The 22,701-nt window shown below is 41.3% G+C and overlaps 1 long non-coding RNA gene across 1 annotated transcript in view; it reads left to right on the top strand.

The window, feature by feature from the left end:
* LOC129060769 (uncharacterized) overlaps positions 1 to 22,457 on the top strand; it is a 71,866-nt gene extending 49,409 nt beyond the window's left edge. Inside the window, exons 4-5 of the long non-coding RNA XR_008527663.2 lie at positions 20,743 to 20,910; positions 22,228 to 22,457. This is a non-coding gene — a long non-coding RNA (uncharacterized LOC129060769). The remainder of the gene's footprint in view (positions 1 to 20,742; positions 20,911 to 22,227) is intronic.
* The last annotated feature ends 244 nt before the right edge of the window (positions 22,458 to 22,701 follow it).

The following is a 22,701-nucleotide window of genomic DNA, read 5'->3' as shown; positions in this document are numbered from 1 at the left end:
ATTTCAGTTGGTTTTATTAAAAAACACAGCTTTCCAGCCTCCGTGGCACTCTCTTGAGTCAAATATCCAAGGGCATTTTTTATTTTAGTTAAAATTGTCTTGGTGCACACATTGTTTCTACACAATACTTCTTTTCTTTTCTTTTCCTTTTTTTTTTTTTTTTTTTTTGAGACGGAGTGCTGCTCTGTCACCCAGGCTGGAGGGCAGTGGTGCGATCTCGGCTCATTGCAACCTCCACCTCCCGGGTTCAAGCAGTTCTTGTGCCTCAGCCTCCCAAGTAGCTGGGGCTACAGGTGGATGCCACATGACTGGTGAATTTTTGTATTGTTAGTACAGATGGAGTTTCACCATGTTGGCCAGGTTGGTCTCGAACTCCTGACCTCAGGTGATCTGCCGGTTAATTTTTTGTATTTTCAGTAGAGATGGGGTTTCACCATCTTGGCCGGGCTGGTCTTGAACTCCTGACCTCGTGATCCACCCACCTTGACCTCCCAAAGTGCTGGGATTACAGGCATGAGCCACCGTGCCTGGCATGAAAATGTTTATTTTTATACGTGTGTATAAAGATGTATAAATACATATAATAATGAAATATAAATTGTTGAATATAAAAATGAATAGTAATCACTGGCCACCAAAGTGCAGTGATTTCTATGTAGCCTAAAGTGATGACAGAGTTGGTATTTTCTTTTCCAGTGGCACAGATAATAGGTTTCTTTGATATATAATGTATGTGCCAGAAGTAGAAATAGGAAAATACTTATACTTGCCAATGAAGTAACAACAAACAAGTTAGTATGAAGATGGAAATGGAGATCAAATAACTCAGAAAATAAGGAAAGGAGTAAATAGAGAAAAATCAGAATCCTGGGAAAATTCATGGAAAAACAGAACATTAATGGCAAAAGAAAAGAAGGAAGGAAATGCATACTACAGAAAGAAGAGACCACAAAACAGTCTGGCACAATGAGAGGAGAGAGCATGTCTAAGAGAAATGGAATGAAGCCAGTGGAAACGGGACTCACGAAAGAAAAACTACTGGAACAGAATAATTGGGTAAGAATAGGAAAACCAGTGAAAGCGGTTCAGAACAAGGATTAGAGGTAAAAAGACATTTTTAAAATATTGTGCTAATAAACAGCCTTATAGGTGGAAATTTAAAATTTTTTTTTAAACGTAGACTGTCAAATGTTCTTTTTACATTTTTTTTTTTAAAGAAATTATCTGGAGCCCCTCTGATGATGCACCTGGATGAAAAGTTAGATATAGTATTGTCATCCACAAACGTTGTTGCTATTTGATGTTTGGACTCTCTTGAGGTCAGAGAGTTTCATCAATTTTTAAATTTTCGTTTGATAATTTGGATGTAATTAGGGTATTGGGAATTACTTTAGATCAAATTTGCCTGTTCTGATTTAATCTAGTCGCCAATGATTTCAAAAGTCCTTGACTGCCAAGAGGAGATGCCAGCACATTTTTCCTGGCTTGGCCTTTCCTGAGTTTATCCCTCTTCGTAGACATAAATCTGGGATGGAGCCAAGCACGTCAAAGAGTCACATCTCTTTGCTCTCCCCGTGCAATATTTAATCACTGGACTTAGTGAAATCACTAAGATGAACTTATTGCAGCCAAGATCCAGAGACGGATGGCTGCTCCAAAGGGCAGTGCTTTGAAACTGTTTTTTACATGATGTCAGAAAGCGTTTTGACTAATGGTAGATTCTTAGAAGAGCATTCATTCCAGACTCTTTATAGCTCTTTACCTAATTTCCCCTCATCTTTCAAGTCTCAGTTTAAATGTCACTTTATCCAGGAAGGATTTTCTGGTCCCCCTTGGCTAAGTTAGGACCACCTGTTTTATGCTTCCTTAGCAGCCTGCTTTCTTAGTAATACACATCATTCTTATAATGACTGACTCAGCGTAGAACTTCCCAGCCCCCTTATAAGCTCAACTATAAGATGCATAATATCAGATTCCATGACTTGTTCAGTGCTGAAACCCCAGCACCTAACACATCTGACTGGCAGATGGTCAGTCCTTAATAAGTATTGATTTAATGTATGAATTAGTAAGTGCATGAGCAACTAAATGAATAGATACAGAAGAAAGATTTAACAGTGCTATGAATTACAAGGAAACTCTCCCATGTCCTTTTAATCACTTATCTCCCTGGCAGAGCTGTGAGGCTGAAGAGATAGGCAATATATGTCAGTCTTACAAATAGGGACATGGTTAAATGACCCCATTTTTATGTGGATCATAGGCTTCCTACCTTTGTGAAAAGGAAAATGTTTATTTCACAGAATTCATGTCAGTTCATTAGAATATATGATGACTGTAAACTATATATGTTCACTTTTATGTGACTTCCAACATAAGAAAATCTCATATCAGTTCCTCATGATTGATTTGTCACTTTCTTTTTTTTTTGGAGATGGAGTCTCACTCTGTCGCCCAGGCTGGAGTGCAGTGGCACAATTCCAGCTCACTGCAACCTCCACCTCCTGGGTTCAAGTGATTCTTCTGCCTCAGCCTCCCCAATACCTGGGATTACAGGCGCACACCATCATGCCCAGCTAATTTTGTGTTTTTATCAGAGACGGGGTTTCACCATGTTAGCCAGGCTGATCTCAAACTCCTGGCCTCAGATAATCCGCCCACCTCGGCTTCCCAAAGTGCTGGGATTACAGGTGTGAGCCACCGCGCCCTGCCTGATTTCTCACTTTCTAAGTTTAATTTGATGTTAGGTCAGGTATGCTGCCTTTTAACCAGCATACAAAGAAAAGAGGTCTGAACTTTCAAAAATCCCGAAGGATCCTGAGGACCTTCCAGATTGATACAAAGGACCAAGGTTTAGGATACTTGGATAAAGCCAGAGTTTATTCAGTGAAGCTTCTTTGAACACGAACAGAAGAGAAAATTGAAGAGATTGAGAAGAGTCATTGTTATCACCCAAACCAGGCAACCAATTATATTGCCTAGAAATCTTGACAGATGCCAGAATTTTCAATCACAAATAAATATCTGAATATCTGGTGGAAACCATCAACTTGACTATGGAATAAAGTCCTCAGCACAGTGTACAAGATGCTCAGCATCCTTAGAACTTACTTACCTTCTCATAATCAACTCATATTGATTCCAAGCATCCTGCAATCAGATCACACCAGATCAATACAACATGCATTTCTCTATTCCGAATCTTTGCAAGAACTCTCCATTTTCCCTTACAAATTGCTTTTTACAATATCCTGTTCTCCAGAGAAACTCATCGTCCTTTAAGATTCATACTGAATACCTGGGTGCTGAGAAAAGGGTCATTCTGGGATTATTGGAGAGGTGCAATTTTAATTGGTTTATAAAGGATGCGATATATTTTCAGAGAGGACAAGGTACTTCAAATGGATAATCAATGAAACAATGAGACAAGAATCAAGTACCATGAAGAATGAGAAGAAAGACAGGAGCAGAGAGGACATGATGAATGCTCAACTACAGAGGAATTGTTGTTCAGTAGCAAGACTTCTTAACAGACAAATTGAAAAAACAAAAAACTGACCCCATCATGGAATGTCAGACCCTAATCAGAGATCTTTCTTGGCACTCTAAGCCTTGACTAGTAACACCTTTTTTTTTTCTTTTTTTTTTTGAGACGGAGTTTCACTCTTGTTGCCCAGGCTGGAGTGCAATGGCGCGATCTCGGCTCACGGCAACCTCCGCCTCCCAGGTTCAAGCAATTCTCCTGCCTCAGCCTCCCTAGTAGCTGGTATTACAGCAAGTGCCACCATGCCTGGCTAGACTAGTAACATCTTGAGGTACTTAAAAGTGCTATAGCCAGGGACTTATAGTTAAAAAAAAAAAAAAAAAAAGTCTTGCTCCTTATTCCCTGGAAAGTCAGTGGCAACTTCCCAGGATGGCAACCTCAGGATCCCTCATGGTACTGAATCACCAAGTCCATAAGATCTCTAGATTTAAACCTAAAACCTCCAGATCACCCCTTAAAAATACATAGCAACAAGTCTGAGAACAGGTTTGTGTTACCTACACACACCGTCCTCCCATCTCTCTGGCCTTATTGCACAAAAGCCCTATTTTATCTCCTGGATATGGGAGAGGGATTCAGGAGTCTCATTCAAGGCCAGTCCTGTGGATTGAAAGTCTTTGGTGAGAGCATGACTGAGAGAAGCTGGTGTCTGCATGGATAGCTGGGTGCAAATTGTCATATATCAAGCAACGACCTTCAGTTGTTATTAGGCGACAGATTCCCTATCTCCAAGGCCAAAGTAAGTTGTGTTCACAAGATCGGAAAATCTCCTAAGTCAACTATTAAACCCATCTCTAGGGGGAAGAAGTTATCTGGGATAAGGTACTTCTTCTTTGGAAGTTTTTCTATCCTCAGAATAGACATGCAAGAAAAGCTTCATGTATTTTCACTTGATGGTGTCTTGAATAAAGTGAACAAAAGACAGACATAATTTTTAGAAGGCAAAATTTCCATTCCATTCCTTTCCAGACAGGCTTTTACTGAAAACATTGAACACGAAGGCACCAGCCTTAGTTTTCTAAACTTCAGAATTTAAAATAAACAACTATCAGTCTCCTCTCTGTCTCTCTTTTTACCCTTCCTACTGAGGAAAGTTAAATAGTACATTCTTTCCCACTAAACCAGAAGCAACATAACACAGAAATTCTACTCACAGCTTTAAAATAAATTACTGGATACAAAAATAACAATAACAATCCTTTGGTTCAGCCAACCAATCAAACGTTTTGCATGATTAAAACATGCACACTGCCAAATCCCAGATTTAAAAGAAACATTTAGATGCTATTAGAATTTCCATTTCATAAAGTAAATCCAGTACACTAGCTTTTATCTCCAGCAACTGAAGCTTTTCTCAACAGCCATTACTACGGATCTGTGCAGGGTCAGCCTCTCATCATTTCATGACTGAAGTATTGTTTTTTCATTCCAGTCTGGAGTCCAGTCTCCAATCTTTCATCTTTCCCATTTTTTTTTTTTAAGAGACAAGATTCCTCTATATTGCCCAGGCTGATTTTGAACTCCTGGGCTCAAGGAATCCTCCCGCTCAGCCTCCTGTGTTGCTGCGACTACAGGCTCATACCACCAGCCCTGGTTCCACTTCCACTCTTAGTTTGATGAATCAATACAGAACAATGGCTACCTACCTTAAATTTCATGAAGTCTGGATGTGAAGGCTATTCATTCTCTACTCTTCATGCTGTTGAACATCCTCACTCCGTGCCTCCAGCCCCCACACCTTCCTGTCCCCACACCAGTGCCTTTCCACATATCTAGGGCACAATCACCTACACACACCTGCTCATGTCTTTCTCTGGTCCACCATGTCTGTAATGCTCAGGTGTGCTCTGCCTCCACTCAGAAGCCTTCCCTGGGAAAGAAAGCCGTTCTGATCACTTCTTTCTTACTTCTCGTGCAATCGTTATTCATTCTTTTTTCTTATATTTTACTCAATGTCAATGCTTTTCTTCTCTCTTCCAGTCACTTTATGCTTATGTTTGCCACATGAATTAGTTTCTAAAAGTTTTTGATTTTTAGTTTGTGTGGGTACATAGTAGGTATATATATTTATGGGGTGCATGAGATGTTTTGACAGGCATGCAATTCATGATAATCACATCATGGAAAATGGGGTATCCATCCCTCAAGCATTTATCCTTTGTGTTACAAACAATCCAATTATACTCTTTTAGTTATTTTTAAACGTACAATTAAATTATTATTGACTATAGTCACCCTGTTGTGCTATCAAATAGCAGGTCTTATTTATTCTTTCTAAGTATATGTTTTGTATCCATTAACCATCTCCACCTCCCCCTTACCCCCACTCCCCTTCCTAGCCTCCGTAACAATTATGAGACCTATTGATTTCAAAATAGTTTTTTTTCTAAATATATAGTATACCGTATACCTTCTAAACATAAATTGGTTGACGACTCTGGCTTCGCGGCGATCTCCAAATCTCTTCTATGCCATTATTTTCAAACTTTACTGACGAACATTAAAGAACACCACAGACTAATTTTTCTCATCTCTCTTTTCCTATCATTCTCTAAAACAAATTTTAATAAGACAAATCAGATAAAAAGGAAGCACAACAACACACGGTGGAAATATTGAGGAGGAGATGAGCTTTCCACATTCCATGTCCTAGGATAAATTAATCCATAAATATTGGGCTCTAAAAACAAACGTTAGTCATCAGCACATTTTCCATGTTCTGATCCTCTGGAGTAGAGATTCCCACCTCCAACAGCTCTCAGGTGGAGTCTGTGATCACGCATCTTCACCCCACCCTCTCTCCCCACCATGTTTCTCCTTCCTGTCTGCCACCCTGAGCGCCTCCATCATGGCACCCTCATCTGTAGGTTTCTGCTGTGCACAGCGCTCTTTGCTGCTTGTTCGGGGGCTCTACCTCCAGCATCCTCTGACCCCTCGCACTGTAAGGGCAGGCACAAGGGGCTTTTGAGGGACTTGTCACTGTAGGGTTGAAAGGCAGTCAAGCATGGTATCAACCGAGAGTGAGTTAAGCATTCTACACGGTCAGCTTGGATAATTGACAAAGAAGAATCTATTGGGTCTGGATTTTCTTTTTTGGGGCTTGGGGACCACAAAACATATTTTTATATTGAGGGGCAGGAGCAGAAAAGAAAGCAGCCCCTATGGTGGGCCCTATTCAGTGGCAGCTTCTTGTTCCATAGGGTTAAGGAAGACTTTGAGGAAATAAAGGTTGTTTGGAAAAATCCTGGTGTGGTTGTTTTGCATGCTGTGATGGGTAGAAAGGATGAAGTGTGAAGGCCCCTCGCCCCCTGCATCCTGCCTTAGATTATGTTCTGGAACCCTCGGGTGGAGAAGCGCTATTTTCATCCCTGCTTCCTGGGATTGCTGATGGCCACAGAGCGATAGAGAACGACAAAGGAGAAGTGCGGCACGCCCGGCATGCTGGCCAAGATGGCGGGCTGTGCGTCCCTGGTCATCCTGATCAGCTTGGTGGGGCTCCCATGCTGTCTGCACACAAGCTCTCCATCTAGATTTTCTAACCAGTCTCTCAGTCATCTGGATGATGTCAAATAATTGTGTCAACATCAACTTGACTTCGAGTGGGAGGCACATCACTAGGTTGTATAGAGAGAGATTCTAGTCTAGTAACAAAACCCACTGCCCTTCTCCAAATCAGATCAGCTTCTCTGTCCATCTGCAGCCTGTACTATTTCATCCATGTGCCGCTATCACCATGAAGTCATCATGATTTCCCATCCTCCCGATTAGTTTGTTAATTCTGGAAAACTAAAGGAAGGGCAGTCTTCTTTGAGAAAAATTCTCACATTCTCTCCCTGGTCCTCCAAAAACCCATACTAGTGGACCTCTGTACAAGCTGCTTTTAATCATACTTCTCCCATTCCAAGCTTGCTTTATCACTTCCTTCCGTCTCCCAAACAACTTTGAATTCCGAACTTTCACCAGAAAACGTTCGGGTCAAATAAAAGATGTGATTACTTATTCTCATGCAATCTCATCCTGGTTCAATAAATGCTACGCTTTCATCTTTTTTTTCCATTCCACAAATGTTCTTTTACTTAGATATAAGTTAAGTGTAGCATTTATTTATTTTGTTCTGTGATCCATTCATAGAGTTCACAGGGAATTCATCTGTTTCAATATGAGTTCCCTGTCTTAGGTTACGGCAATCTCCCTAGCAAAAAGGTATGCTATAATAAATCTTGAAAAACTGCTAAGTGCCAGGCACTGTACTGGCTGCTTTTACATATAGGCATTATCACCTTGGTTTCCATTGAATGAGACTATGTTCTTTTTTTTCTTTTTCTTCTTCTTCTTTTTTTTTTTTTTTTTTTTGTGTATGTGTCATGATCTTACTCCGTCATCCAGGCTGGAGTTCAGTAGTGTCATCACAGCTTACTACAGCCTCAAACTCCTGGGCTCAAGCAATCCTCCTGCCTCAGCCTCCTGAGTAGCTAGGTCTACAGGTTCATGCTACTATGACGAAGTAACTTTCTAAAATTTTTTTTGTAGAGATGGGTCTTGTTATGTTTCCCAGGCTTGTCTCAAACTTCTGGCCTCAAGCTATCTTCCTGCCATGGCCTCCTTAAGTGCTGGGATTATAGGCATGAGCCATTGTGCCCTGCCCGTGCATTTCTATTTACATGGTACCATGTTCAATAAATCACTGAGGACAGAAGTATACTCAATCCTCTTTTGGGGTAGAAAGAAAGTGATATGGTAAGGATGATGATACACTTTATTAAAGCAAAACTACCAACAACAGCAGTCAAAACACAGCAATAGATCATCTCTTTCAGAATAAAGGAAGCATCTTTCCAGACAAAAACAGAAGTTCTTTTTTTTTTTTTTGAGACGGAGTCTCGCTCTGTCACCCAGGCTGGAGTGCAGTGGCGTGATTTCGGCTCACTGCAAGCTCCGCCTCCCAGCTTCACGCCATTCTCCTGCCTCAGCCTCCCGAGTAGCTGGGATTACAGGCATGCGCCACCACGCCTGGCTAATTTTTTTTTTGTTGTATTTTTAGTAGAGATGGGGTTTCACCGTGTTAGCCAGGGTGGTCTCAATCTCCTGACCTCATGATCCACCAGCCTCGGACTCCCAAAGTGCTGGGATTACAGGCTTGAGCCACCGCTCCTGGCCTCAGAAGTTCTTTTAAGTGACTAGGCTGTGAATATCCTCAGGAAATATTGTTTTGTTTACTTGTGACACAAGTAAAGCTGATAGAAGCCCTAAGCCCTCAGCCCTCACACACACACACACATGCAAATACACACACACGCACATACACGCACACATTTTTTGGAGTCTCGCTCTGTCACCCAGGCTGGAGTAGAGTGCCACAATCTCAGCTCATTGCCACCTCTGCCTCTCAGGTTCAAGCAATTCTCCTGCCTCAGCTTCCAGAGTAGCTGGGATTACAGGTATGCACCACGATGCCTGGCTAATTTTTGTATTTTTAGTAGAGATGGGGTTTCATCATGTTGGCCAGGTTGGTCTCGAACTCTTGACTTCAAGTGATCTGCGTGCATCAGCCTCCCAAAGTGCTGGGATTACAGACATGAGCCACCGCGCCTGGCCACATATATATATGTTTTTAAGGTGGGGGTCTCCCTCTGTTGCCCAGGCTAGTCTCAAACTCCTGGTCTCAAGGAATCCCCCTGCCTCAGCCTTCCAAGTAGCTGAGAGTACAGGTGCCCAGCTTTCCTCCTTGTTTCATACTCCTCACTGCTTTAAGCAAAACACAGAAAGGGGAGTGAACAGAGCAATAGGCCTCAGTTTCTCACGGGCCAGGTACCCTCAGAGCCCCTGCCTTTGTGTTTCAAGGCTAACAGAGAAATAATTTTCCCCAAAGCCTTTGTTAATGGAATCATTTATGTCTTGTTCACCTTTCTTTTTTTCTTTTTTTCTGAGACAGAGTCTTGCTCTGTTGCCCAGGCTGGAGTGCAGTGGTATGATCTTGGCTCACTGCAACCTCTGCCTCCCAGGTTCCAGTGATTCTCCTGCTTCAGCCTTCCGAGTAGCTGGGATTACAGGCATGTGCCACCACGCCCAGCTAATTTTTGTATTTTTAGTAGAGACAAGGTTTCACCATGTTGGTCAGGCTGATATTGAACTCCTGTTCTCGTGATCCTCCTGCCTCAGCCTCCCAAAGTGCTAGGATTACAGGCGTGAGCCATCATGCCCAGCCTTGTCTTGTTCACCTTTCAACATGTCTTTCTTCTCCCTTTGCCTCTGCATTCTCCCCCTCTATCCTATTCACTCCTTTCTCTAAAGTTGGCCATAAAAGACTTTGCATCTTGTTTTTGGGACCGGAGTCACATCAATTCCTAGCACAGCAGGCAGGCTCCAAGCCTGTTGCCAAGGGGAGGCTGACAGAAACAAGGCAGTCTCTATGTAGGAGACAAGCACACAAGGGGAAGCCAATATTTCAGCCCTGGAGGGGCAAGAGTGTTGGCTCCAAGGTGACGGATGGCAGATTCCACAGCTGCTAAACACCACAGAGCCAGGTGGAAATTGTACCTGCTGCTTGGAGATGGCACTTTGCACGTTTCAGTTGGACCTTCGTTCTCCCCTTCTTTTGCCATTGAAGCCAGTGATCAGTGGTGGGATCCAGATATTTTAGATTTATGCAAGTGCTCTGTGGTCTCCGGGGAAGCTGATGCCAATTCAATTAAACCCATCACGTGATATTCAGCCTCTATGAGGCACTTGTAACTGAACTAAGTACATTGGAGAAGGGAAGACACAAAACAAGCAAATGATGCCATCTCTAACTTTCAAGATTACGATACAGATTACAGACAATATAATGAAATTCTGTGATATGCAACAGACACTCAGTAAAAAAGAGTTTGAAAATCTCAATGATATATATGTGAACTAGGCTTATTCACTTTTTAGATACAGAGGGAAATATTGCCATGTGCCCTACAAAATGTGTAGGTAGAAAAAGAGGTATAGGCCGGGCGCGGTGGCTCACGTCTGTAATCCCAGCACATTGGGAGGCCAAGGCGGGCAGATCACCTGAGGTCAGGAGTTTGAGACCAGCCTGGCCAACATGGTGAAACCCCATCTCTACTAAAAATACAAAACTTATCTGGGCATGGTGGCGCATGCCTGTAATTCCAGCTACTCAGGAGTCTGAGGCAGGAGAATCGCTTGAACCTGGGAGGAGGATGTTGCAGGGGCTGAGATCAAGCCACTGTACTCCAGCAGTCTTACTCTGTCCAGTGGTGACAGAGTAAGACTTCGTCTCAAAAAAAAAAAAAGAAAGAAAAAGAAAAAAAAGAGGTAAAGGAGTGAGAACTAAGTTTTGCTTCCCAAACACGGGGGTGTGGTTATAAGTACCTTTTACAAAAAACCTTATTCCAGATAACCCAATGCGTAAATAACAGGCAAACGGGGAGGAGGCCTGATGGAACTGCTTTCTGCCAACAGGAATACTTGGGATCATAGGCTTCGAAGTTGAATACAATTGGCTTCCAGATTGTGTCTAAATTACTTCACCTCTCTGAGGCTCTGTTTCCTCATTTGTGAAAGAGGTGAAAACCATACCTCATAGTACTGCAGTGAGAATTAAATGAAATAAAGGCTGCCAGGGTAGCGCATTGTCTGCCACACTGTGATTACTCTAGCAGTAACACGGCCCAGGAGTGAAAGAGGGATGAGGAGAAGCCCGGTTTAAGATGCAGCACTTCTACAAATATAGAGACCTGTGTTCAAGAGCTCACTTGGTGATCAGTTCATCCGGTGGCGGTGGGCAATTCACATCACCTCTCTGGGGATCAGTTTCTCATTCTGGAAAATACGGGATTAGTCTTATAGGATTAGCCTATAGGGAAGTGTCCTTTTCAGCTTCAACCTTCTGAGATTCTTCAAGTTGATGTCATCAGCCCTGGAATTCTCCCCTCCAGCCAGGTGTCGATAGGGTTACTGGGGGAATCACCGGAAACTTTCAGAAATTGCAAGACTTCACTCATCTCCTGACTCTAGTAAGAATTTAATTCTGTTTTCCTGAGGGGAAGAAAACACTGCAGTCTTTCCTAATCTCCTCACATTCTGCTGTGTGACCAGGCAAGCATTATTATTATTATTCTTTGCTGTCTCTGCATATTATTAAACTGATGCCAAATTCAACTTGGCATTTCCAAAAAAAGAGTTTCTGAAATGCAGACTGCTTTGGGGCGTAAGATTTTTATGCAAATACAAAACATTAATATATTTCAAAACTTAAAGCACTTTGGTCCCCAGGAGAGAAAGAAGCTTATTTTCAGATGCTCAATTCAGTGTTTACTTAATAAGTGTTTAATAGTTGTGAGGCAGATTCTTTAACTCCTCCCTTTCTGTATAACAGTAGGAAGTTGGGTGCCAACTCTGAATCAGTCTTCTTGGATTTTGGTGGTGAATGAGAACAGATTTAGCTTTTTATTTTCCTTCCTTCCTTTCTTCCTTCCTTCCTTCCTTCCTTTCTTCCTTCCTCCCTCCCTCCCTCCCTCTCTCTCTCTCTTTCTTTCTTTCTCTTTCACATTTTCGCTCTTGTTGCCCAGGGTGGAGTGCAATGGTGTGATCTTGGCTCACTGCAACCTCCGTCTCCCAGGTTCAAGTGATTCTCCCGCCTCAGCCTCCTGAGCAGCTGGGATTACAGGTATGAGCCACCACGCCTGGCTAATTTTTGTATTTTTAGTAGAGACGGGGTTTCACCATGTCAGCCAGGCTGGTTTTGAAATCCTGATCTCAGGTGATCTGCCCGCCTCAGCCTCCTAAAAGTGCTGGGATTACAGGTGTGAGCCACCATGCCGGCCAGAATTTGCTTTTTCTAAAAGCTGGTTGTGAGGAGCAAGCTTCCATTTAATGGCCTCAAGGTAAAACTAATTATGGAGTATGGAGGAGGAGGTGCGTAAGAGCTGTGGTCCTACCTGTTACCATAGCAACTGCATATAGTCTTCTTTTCCTCTTCTTCCCCATCAACTGTATGAAATAGCTTTTTGATTTATGTTGCCAAACCTCCAGAAACATTGTGGCATTTTGCCTTGCCAGAGGTAGGTAAACAAAGTCCATAAACCTGGAGAAGACTAACTTTTTTCCTTGAGAAAGTTGGAGAATGGAGCAAAAATTAAATTAAGAGAAAACAGGAAATTTTATGTGTCCTCTGAGATTCCGTCAAAAGATTGATGCTCATCACCAACTCATACAGCTGGATGCAATGTGTGAGTGCAGAGGGGAAATGGAGGGAGGTTTGCATAAACTCTGAAAATTGGACTTGGGTTTAAAATTCAGTCCAAAATAAAATTGTACCTCGGAGTAACTCAATCTGAACTGGTGTTCTCGTGTAATACAAAAAGTTTATTTTTTTGAGACAGAGTCTTGCTCTGTCGTCCAGGCTGGAGTGCAGTGGTGCGATCTCAGCTCACTGCAAGCTCCGCCTCCCGGGTTCATGCCATTCTCCTGCCTCAGCCTCCCAAGTAGCTGGGACTACAGGTGCCCGCCACCATGCCAGGCTAATTTTTTGTATTTTTTAGTGGAGACGGGGTTTCACTGTGTTAGCCAGGGTGGTCTCAATCTCCTGACCTCATGATCCGCCCACCTCGGCCTCCCAAAGTGCTGGGATTACAGGTGTGAGCCACCACACCCGGCCAAAAAGTTTATTTTTAAATAAAATTTATTAATATATTTAATTAACTAAGTTTTTTTTTTTTTTTTTTTTTTTTTTTTTTTTTCCTGAGGGAAACTCTCTCTGTTGCCAAGGCTGGAATGCAGTAGCCCCATCTCAGCTCACTGCAACCTCTGCCTCCTGGGTTTAAGTGATTCTCCTGCCTCAGCCTCCCGAGTAGCTGGGATTACAGGTGCCTGCCACCACACCTGGCTAAGTTTTTTGTATTTTTAGTAGAGACAGGGTTTCACCATGTTGGCCAGGCTGGTTTTGAACTCCTAACCTCAAGTGATCCGCCCATCTCGGCCTCCGAAAGTGCTGGGATTACAGGCGTGAGCCAGTGAGCCCAGCTCTTTTTTCTATTTTGTATTCTACTTTAACAAATTTAATAATAAATTTTGAACATTTACCCAGATACCAAATATTCTACTGTAACGTGGTCAGCAACTTTTTCTGTAAAGGTGCACATAATAAATACTTTTGGCTTTTCGAGCCACAAGGTTAGTCACAACTAGTTAACTCTGCTGTTGTTTTGAGAAAACAATCACAGATAATATGTAAATGAGTGAGTTTGGCTGCATTCCAATAAAATTGTATTTACAAAAACAGGCAGCAGGCCAGATTTGATCCTTCTACTAAAATATCATTTTAGGTGACAGCATAATATTTTATTTTGTGGATGAAAACTGATAAAAAGAAAAAACATATTATCGCCTATTGTTGAGCACTAGACTTTTTCAGCATAGTAGCAATGTATATTTTTGTAAATCATGTCTTTGTGTGTCTATAAAGTTCTTTCCTTAGAAAGGAAAGTGTAAATTTTTGGCATAGGGACTGTGCAAAACGCTTCTGATACACTCTAAAAGAGTGCCCTTCAAAAAGGCTGGGACACCTCTCCTGTCAGAAGAGAACAGTTTTGTAGAAGCCCAGGATTGACAGAGTGCAGAGCATTTGATTAAAAGAAAGAGGCTCACTACGACATGAGCAAGGAGATCAAGCACACAGAAATGTCAACACAGCTCACCAGTTCTGTCACTTTTGCTGCAAATATTTATTTGTGATGCTTTTTTTTTTTTTTTTTTTTTTGAGATGGAGTCTCGCTCTGTCACCCAGGCTGGAGTGCAGTGGCTTGATCTCAGCTCACTGCAAGCTCCGCCTCCTTGGTTCACGCCATTCTCCTGCCTCAGCCTCCAGAGCAGCTGGGACTACAGGCGCCCCCCACCACGCCCGGCTAATTTTTTGTATTTTTAGTAGAGATGGGGTTTCACCGTGTTAGCCAGGATAGTCTTGATCTCCTGACCTCATGATCTGCCCATCTCGGCCTCCCAAAGTGCTGGGATTGCAGGCGTGAGCCACTGCGCCCGGCCAACGCATTTTTTTTTTAAATGTGGGAAGCTTTCAAGTTTTATTTAGGCAAATGAATCAGTCTTTTCCTTCATCAACTCATGTTAGGAAAGTTGCCCCCAATATGAAAAACATACTCTCTTACACTTTCTTCAAACGCTCTTTAGTTTTAGTTTTCTTTTCTTTCTCTCTCTCTTTTTGTTTTTGTTTTTTTGAGACAGAGCCTCACTCTGTTGGCATGATCACGGCTCACTGCAGCCTTGAACTCCTGTGCTCAAGCAATCCTCCTGCCTCAGCCTCCTGAGGAGCTGGGACTACAGGCGTATGCCATCACACTGGGCCTAGTTTTCATTTGTACATTAAAAATGTGATTGCATCTGCAATTAACTTTGTGGCTGATGTTAAAGTCAGACTTTCTTCCTTCTTCCTGCTCTCTTTCCTTCCTTCTTTCTCTATTTCTCCTTTTCCTCTTTTTCTCATTCTCATTCCTTTCTTTCTTCCCTCTTCTCTAATAGCCAGTAATTACACAACCAATGATTGAATAATTCCTACTTTTTCTACTGTTAAGAAATGCCACTTGCTATGATCTGAACATTTGTGTCTCTCCAAAATTCGTATGATGAAACCTAATCCTCATGGTGATGGCATTAAGAGATGCAGCCGGCCAGGCGCAGTGGCTCACGCCTGTAATCCCAGCACTTCGGGAGGCCGAGGCGGGTGGATCATGAGGCCAGGAGATCGAGACCATCCTGACTAACACAGTGAAATCCCGTCTCTACTAAAAATACAAAAAATTTGCTGGGTGTGGTGGTGGGCGCCTGTAGTCCCAGCTACTCGGGAGGCTGAGGCAGGAGAATGGTGTGAACCCAGGAGGTGGAGCTTGCAGTGAGCTGAGATCGCACCACTGCACTCCAGCCTGGGCGACAGAGCAAGACTCTGTCTCAAAAAAAAAAAAAAAGAGATGGGGCCTTTGGGAGGTGATTAGTGCCCTTATAAAAGTGCTTGAGAGAGCTTGTTTGCCCTTTCTGCCACGTAAGGACACACAGAAGCACTAGGTATGAGGAATGTGTCCTCACCAGACACTTAATCTGTCGGACTTGGACTTCCTTCCCTCCAGAACTATGAGAAAATAGATTTCTGGTTTTGTAAGTTACCCAGTCGAAGTTATTTTATTATGGCAGCCTGGAACAAACTTAGATACCATCTTTATCATTTAACATGATATTAAATATACATGGATCTGTTTCTGAGCTATCCATGCTATTTCATTAATTTCTGCCTGTATCAGCATCAGTACAATACTGAATACTGTCTTGATAATTATGGCTTTATTTATGTCTTTTAATATACATCAATCTTCCTTTTTGTAAGTTGTCTTTATTATCATCAGGAATTTATTCTCCTGGAGTCTTGGCGAAATTAAGTTTAAAAACATATTGAGAATTTTACAATAATTGTATTAATTCATAGATTGATTAGGGAAGACCCACCATGTTTCCAGTACTAATTCATTATCTCTAATATATAGTATGCCTCTTCACTTGTGAATGTTATCTTTTAGGAAATACATTTTATTGTGTTGTTGTTCTTATTTAATAAATATGTTTTATTTCTAAAAGTTGTACATATTTTTCTTAAATTTATTCACAATAATTTGGTATTTTTTGTTATGCTTGTGAATTGCATCACCTTGTCTTATATGCTCTATTTTTTTTTAATTGGAGCAGTTGTAAAGAAAAAAATCACTGAGATTTTAGCATATTTTTGTAATTAGCCAGCTTACTGAACCCTGTGTTATTTATTATAATAATTTTTAAGATGATTTTCATGGGCATTCTGTTACATTTCACTTCCTTTTGTATACAAATATTTTCATTTTTTTCTCATTGTATTATGACGTGATTTTCAGCAAAATATTAAGGTAGTAATATCAAGAACTCTTGTATTCTTCCTTATGCACTTAGGTTGGCTCTATTGCTTTTACTGTTTCATGTGAGCTTGGCTATTATTTAATTTCTTAATGCTTTATTGTATTAAGAAAATATCATTTTGTTATGGTTTATGAAGATATATTTTAGAATTATGAATGGATATTGAATTTAATCAAAAGAGTTTTTTCATCTTTCAAAGTGAGCATATGATTTGTCTGCTTTGATTTATTGATGTGATGGGAAATAGGCATATATTAAATAATATTGAAACATCATTGTGTTTTTCATTAAATTATACTCACATTTTTATTATAGTACCTAATAATCCTGATGTTTGCATCTATGTTCATAAAGAATGCACAGTTCTCAAACATTGTAATAAAGTTAAAATGCCTTTTGCTCCTGCTATATTAAGTGAAAGAAAAGCAGATTGCAGGATGATTTATCTACTTATTATATGATCCCACTTTCCTTTTGAAAAAATCCCTATAACATGAATATATGTGCATAAATCTAGGAAAAAGTCGGGAAGGATGCATATCAAACCATTAATTTTGCTTACCTGCAAAATTAAGCAAATCTTAATTCTGCTTGCTAAGAGAGAATTAGAAAGTAGAAGGGGGACTATATTCATTTATTTCATATACTTCTACATTGTTTGAATTGAATGAATATGTGACTTTGTGTATTACTTCTATAATAAAAAAGCACAACATATTCATTTAAGAAGGATAAAATTAAGGCCGGATGCGGTGGCTCACGCCTGTAATCCCAGCACTTTGGGAGGCCAAGGTGGGCAGATCATGAGGTCAGGAGATCAAGACCATCCTTTCCAACATGGTGAAACCCCATCTCTACTAAAAATACAAAAATTAGCTGGGCGCGGTGGTGCATGCCTGTAATCCCAGCTACTCAGGAGGCTGAGGCAGGAGAATCATTTGAACCCAGGAGGCAGAGATTGCAGTGAGCCAAGAGTGTGCCACTGCACTCCAGCCTGGCAACAGAGCGAGACTCCGTCTCAAAAAAAAAAAAAAAAAAGAAGAAGAAGGGCAAAATTAAATAAAATACTCACAACAACTTCATTTCTCCCCACTAAAGTCTCCTAAATTCAGTTCTATTCTGACACTTCTTGCTAAAAAAAATATTTAAAATAAAGCTTATTTTCCTTCAATCCAAACCTCTAAGATAGGTGGTATTACCATCGTTTTACAAGTCAAAAAAATGAATTGTTCCCTGTGTCTCCAGCCATAGATGTTGCTGGCATTTGTGTTCAAGGTCTTCCCATTGCAAATCCACTTTCTGCCATTCCACACCACCTAGACAGTCCTGCTGTGTTTCTCTCCACCATATGTAAGCCAGATTTTGTTTCTATTAACTTTCTATGACTATCTTAGGTCTTTCTGTTTTATCTGTCTTTGACACCATGGTCTAATGGTTTCAATCAAACAATCACATCCAGCACAATTTTATGGATAAAGGACAGAAAATTAGTCATCCTTTGCCTTCAGGACACATAGAAAAGCAGAATATCTGTCCACATAACAATAACTAAATTATAAGGGGTTTTCATATTCATCCTCTCTTACCTATCCCTGTTTTCTGAGACAGAAGCGATAACTCTAAACTATGAGGGATTTCCGTTCTTTCCCCCGACCCCCTGCTCACTCTTTCCCTTACTCCATAACTCCCAGGCTTTCCAGTGTGACCCTCCTTAATTGCTTTGACCTCACAATACCCCTCATTTGTTCCCTGGAGTATTGCCTTAGATCTGTAGATCACTTTGATTACTTCCACATCTGGGATTCGTCACATGCTTGTGTTAACCATGACCATGTGCAGAATTACCCAGCAGGATTTAGGAGACACTCAGTCAGAAGAATCATCCCTACTAAGAACAACATCTGGAAGGAATTAAGAGAAGATACTTTCTATTGAGAATCCTTTGGAAATATATTTATGATGTAGAGACAGGCAGACAGTAGTGCCCAGGCAGAAGCGGATGTCCTTTCTCTCCGGAAGGCTGAGGAAGAGTGATACATCTTCAGAAGATTCGCGAATTAATTATGCTCCATAAACATAAATGCCTGGCAAGTTCACTAATAAACAAGGGATTTTCTCACAGTCTTGTTTAGAAGCAGGCGTCGTCTCCAACAGAAATGAACTTTTCTGATGCCATGTGTGTGAACAAATAAAGATTTTATAAAAAGGAGAGGGGAAGTGGGCCACGTTTTCTTTAGTTGGATCATTGAATGTCTCCAACTATTTTTCCAAAGCTTTGGGTTTGGCAAAAGCCAAAATTAGCTTTGCCAAATATTTTTCCCTTAATTTTTAAATCCCTGTGCATTAATGAAAATTTAATCCGTATGTTTCTGATTCATTTACACTTAACTCATCAAAATTTTGTTTGTTAGAGTCATTTGGCCCTCTCAACAAGACTTAGGAGTCCTCTTTGCAGCTCACAAATACTTACACTTAGATTACATGAGCACGCACACACATTTTTGGTTCTTTAGACTCCAGAGTCACTTTCTCTCTCTAAAACCAGATCCAAGTGGCTATGTCTTAGTAAATCGTGAGCATTTAATTGCATTTAGTCATACAATTACGTTTAGACTTAAATAAATAAATGACTATGCAATTACAACATATACACTTCTTTGTATGACTTGGAATGAATCATTTCAGGCTTCCCTGCATTGGGTGCATATCTTGACTATGGGTGATCGTCTCCTTTAAGGAGTTGATGTCAGGCAGCTTAGTTTTCTATGGTACTTCAGTGCAATATACAATAATATTGCATTAATTTCTAAACAGTGAATTACAGTCACTTCATAGGAGACCAATGATGATGATAAAGACGTAAGGAGAGGCAGACACGAGCATCTCTGTGGAGACTGGGTTGGAGGGAAGACGGGTTATGTACATAAAGGCACAGAATTTGGGGGGATTGTGGGAAGGTTTTGTTATCTTCCCAATGCCTGAGAATGAAGAAATGATTTGCTTGCAGCCCTAGATCATGGTAAACATTTCAGTAGAATTCCTAACATTAAGAGTTGGAAAATAGCTAGGTGTGGTGGCTCACGCCTGTAATCCCAACACTTTGGGAGGTCAAGACAGGAGAATAGCTTGAGGCCAGCCTGGGCAACATGGTAAGACCCTGTCTCTACAAAAATAAGTTTTAAAAATTAACCAGCATGGTGGCACATGCCTGTAGTCCCAGCTACCTAGGAGGCTGAGGCCGGAGATGGCTTGAGCCCAGGAGTTCAAGGATGCAATGAGACACGACCATACTACTGCACGATAGCCTGCGCAACAGAATGAGACCCTGTTTCAAAAAAAAAAAAAGAAAAGAAACGACAAGAAAAAAAGAAAAAGAAAGAGTTGGACAATATTAGAATGTATTCTTTTTTTTTTTTTTTTTTTAAGACAGAGTCCTGCTCTGTCATCCAGGCTGGAGTGCAATGGCACAATCTCAATTCACTGCAACCTCCACCTCCCAGGTTCAAGCGATTCTTGTGCATCACCTTCCCGAGTAGCTGGGACTACAGGCATGCACCACCATGCCTGGCCAATTTTTGTATTTTTAGTAGAGACAGGGTTTGGCTAGTGTTGGCCAGGCTGATCTAGAACTCCCGACCTCAGGTGATCTGCCTGCCTCAGCCTCCCACAGTGCTGAGATTACAGTCATGAGCCAACGTGCCCAGCCACAATGTATTTTTTTTTTTTTTTTGAGATGGAATCTCCCTCTGTCGCCCAGGCTGGAGTGCAGTGGCGAGATCTCCGCTCACTGCAAGCTCCACCTCCTGGTTTCACGCCATTCTCCCGCCTCAGCCTCCAGAGTAGCTGGGACTACAGGCGCCTGCCACCACACCCGGCTAATTTTTTGTATTTTTAGTAGAGACGGGTTTCACCGTGTTATCCAGGATGGTCTCGATCTCCTGACCTTGTGATCCACCCGCCTCGGCCTCCCAAAGTGCTGGGATTACAGGCGTGAGCCACCGCGCCCGCCCAGCCAGAATGTATTCTTAAGAGATGTAACAAAGTATGTGAGGCTACCTAACAAGCTATGTCAAAGTGGTAGGACAAATTCCAGGATCTCTGCAGGCCTAGTGTCATCTGATACGTATTTTTAATTAGCCTCATTCTCTCATACGGCAGATGGGTTTGGAGTTGTAGTTAAGAAGGCAGAAGAGGGCTCAAATCGTTTCCTCTGTGGGAGAATGACGACTGTTTGTGTTGTTTTTTCTTTTTTTTAGAGACAGGCTCTCGCTCTGTCATCCTGGCTGGAGTGTAGAGCATGATCATAGCTCATTACAGCGTTGACCTCCTGGGCTCAAGCAGTCCTCCCTCCCTGGCCTCTCAAAGTACTGGGATTACAGGTGTGGGCCACCTCGCCCTGCTCCACGGCAACCACGAGAGATTTAGTGAGCTCGACTGTCATGTTTTGCAAATCCATATTGGAAGAAACAGTCTGTGATGGGTGACAGCATCTTTTACAAAAGGACATGTCTTTCCTGTTGTTAACATGACGTCATCATTTGTTTTCCCTCACTTCTTCACGGTTACTAGTTTTCTCTTCTCAGGGAAATATCAATGGTTTAATTGTAGTTTTCTAATTTGACAGTAGGTAATCTTCCTTCCCGAAGCTGCCTTTTCACTGTAGACGATTTTGTCAGTCTAACAGATTTTAACTTTTTTGAATGTTTGTAAGTTTTTCTAGCTATTTATTTCCAAATGAAATTATGCTAGTTTAATTTTGCTTAGGATGAGATACTATTTCTATTTCTCTTCCAAAGCTTTGAAACAGAGTACGACATAATGGGCTTTATAAAAGGAATACATTTAATAGCCAATTAGATTAACTATCAAATCTGTTTCTGGGGAAAAAAAAGAAATCTGGTAATGGTTTGATTTCACCAAACTACTTTGTATATTTTGATTTTCTTTAAAAAGTCCTATTTCCTGAAGCTTAAGTTTTTCAAGTTTTTTTCCTCCATTTAATTGAAACCACTATTTTCAAGGGAAATGGAATTAAGGAAAGATGATATTTTCTCACTCAGTGGAAACTTGTATTATGTGAGTAAAACAGATTATCCATTGATATAATTTTACCCTTATTTTTAGTACTTGTGATTTTTTTTGAAGCCATAGCATCCCCAAATCCTACCTTTCTTAAAGCAAAGATAATAAGAAATTCATTCAGTCTTTTTTTTTTTTTTTTTTTGAGACAGAGTTTCGCCCTTGTTGCCCATGCTGGAGTGCAGTGGCACCATCTCGGCTCACTGCAATCTCCGCCTCCTGGGTTCAAGCAATTCTCCTGTCTCAGCCTCCTGAGTAGCTGGGATTACAGGCACATGCCACCAAGCCTGGCTAATTTTTGTATTTTTGTATTTTTAGTAGAGACAGGGTTTCACCATGTTGACCAGGCTGGTCTTGAACTCCTGACCTCAGATGATCTGCCCACCTTGACCTACCAAAGTGCTGGCATTACAGGTGTGAGCCACCCCGCCTGGCCTATGTTTTTTTTTCTTTTTTCCTTGAGACAGAGTTTCACTCTTGTTGCCCAGGCTGGAGTGCAACGGTGTGAGCCACTGTGCCTGGCCCAGTCTTTGTTTCTGATCTCCCACTCTTGCTCATCCCCAGTTGAGACAGCTATTTCCCCACTCGCTACACACCCAATGGCCTCAGGCAGCGTGGCTGGGCAGTGGAACCTGCAATTTCTTCCTCTGCTTTTCCAACAGCAAGTATCTGCTTACCCTATGAAGACTGGCTCGAAAAGTCTCACAAGACTTCTTTTCTCACCATTCAGAACGATTCACTTGTTCTTTCATGATAAACAACCATAACATCAGCTACTATTTACAGAGTGCTCAGCACACACCAGCAACTGATGAAGTGGATAATAATGTTTAATGTTCACCTTCTAATGGTCAAACACAACATATTTGTTAAATATATTTAAAATGGAACTATTTATGTCTGGATCTGTTTCCTCTAATAGATTTTGAACTCCCTGTAATCAGGGATGATACTTAATTCAAGGTTGTATACTGTGTTCTACTACATTGATATATTGTCTATTTTATATACTTACCAAATATTAATTAAGTTTAGTTGTCATTATAAAACATACAGCAAGTAAGTATTGAGATATTATCCTTTCAAAGTAGGGAAATTCATTCGTAAGTCCAAGACAGATTGATTCAACTTCACAC

Source organism: Pongo abelii, chromosome 1, assembly GCF_028885655.2.
Source record: "Pongo abelii isolate AG06213 chromosome 1, NHGRI_mPonAbe1-v2.0_pri, whole genome shotgun sequence".
Classification (NCBI taxonomy): domain Eukaryota; kingdom Metazoa; phylum Chordata; class Mammalia; order Primates; family Hominidae; genus Pongo; species Pongo abelii.
Note: the sequence above shows the minus strand (reverse complement) of the source record. Positions and strands in the feature narration are given on the sequence as shown.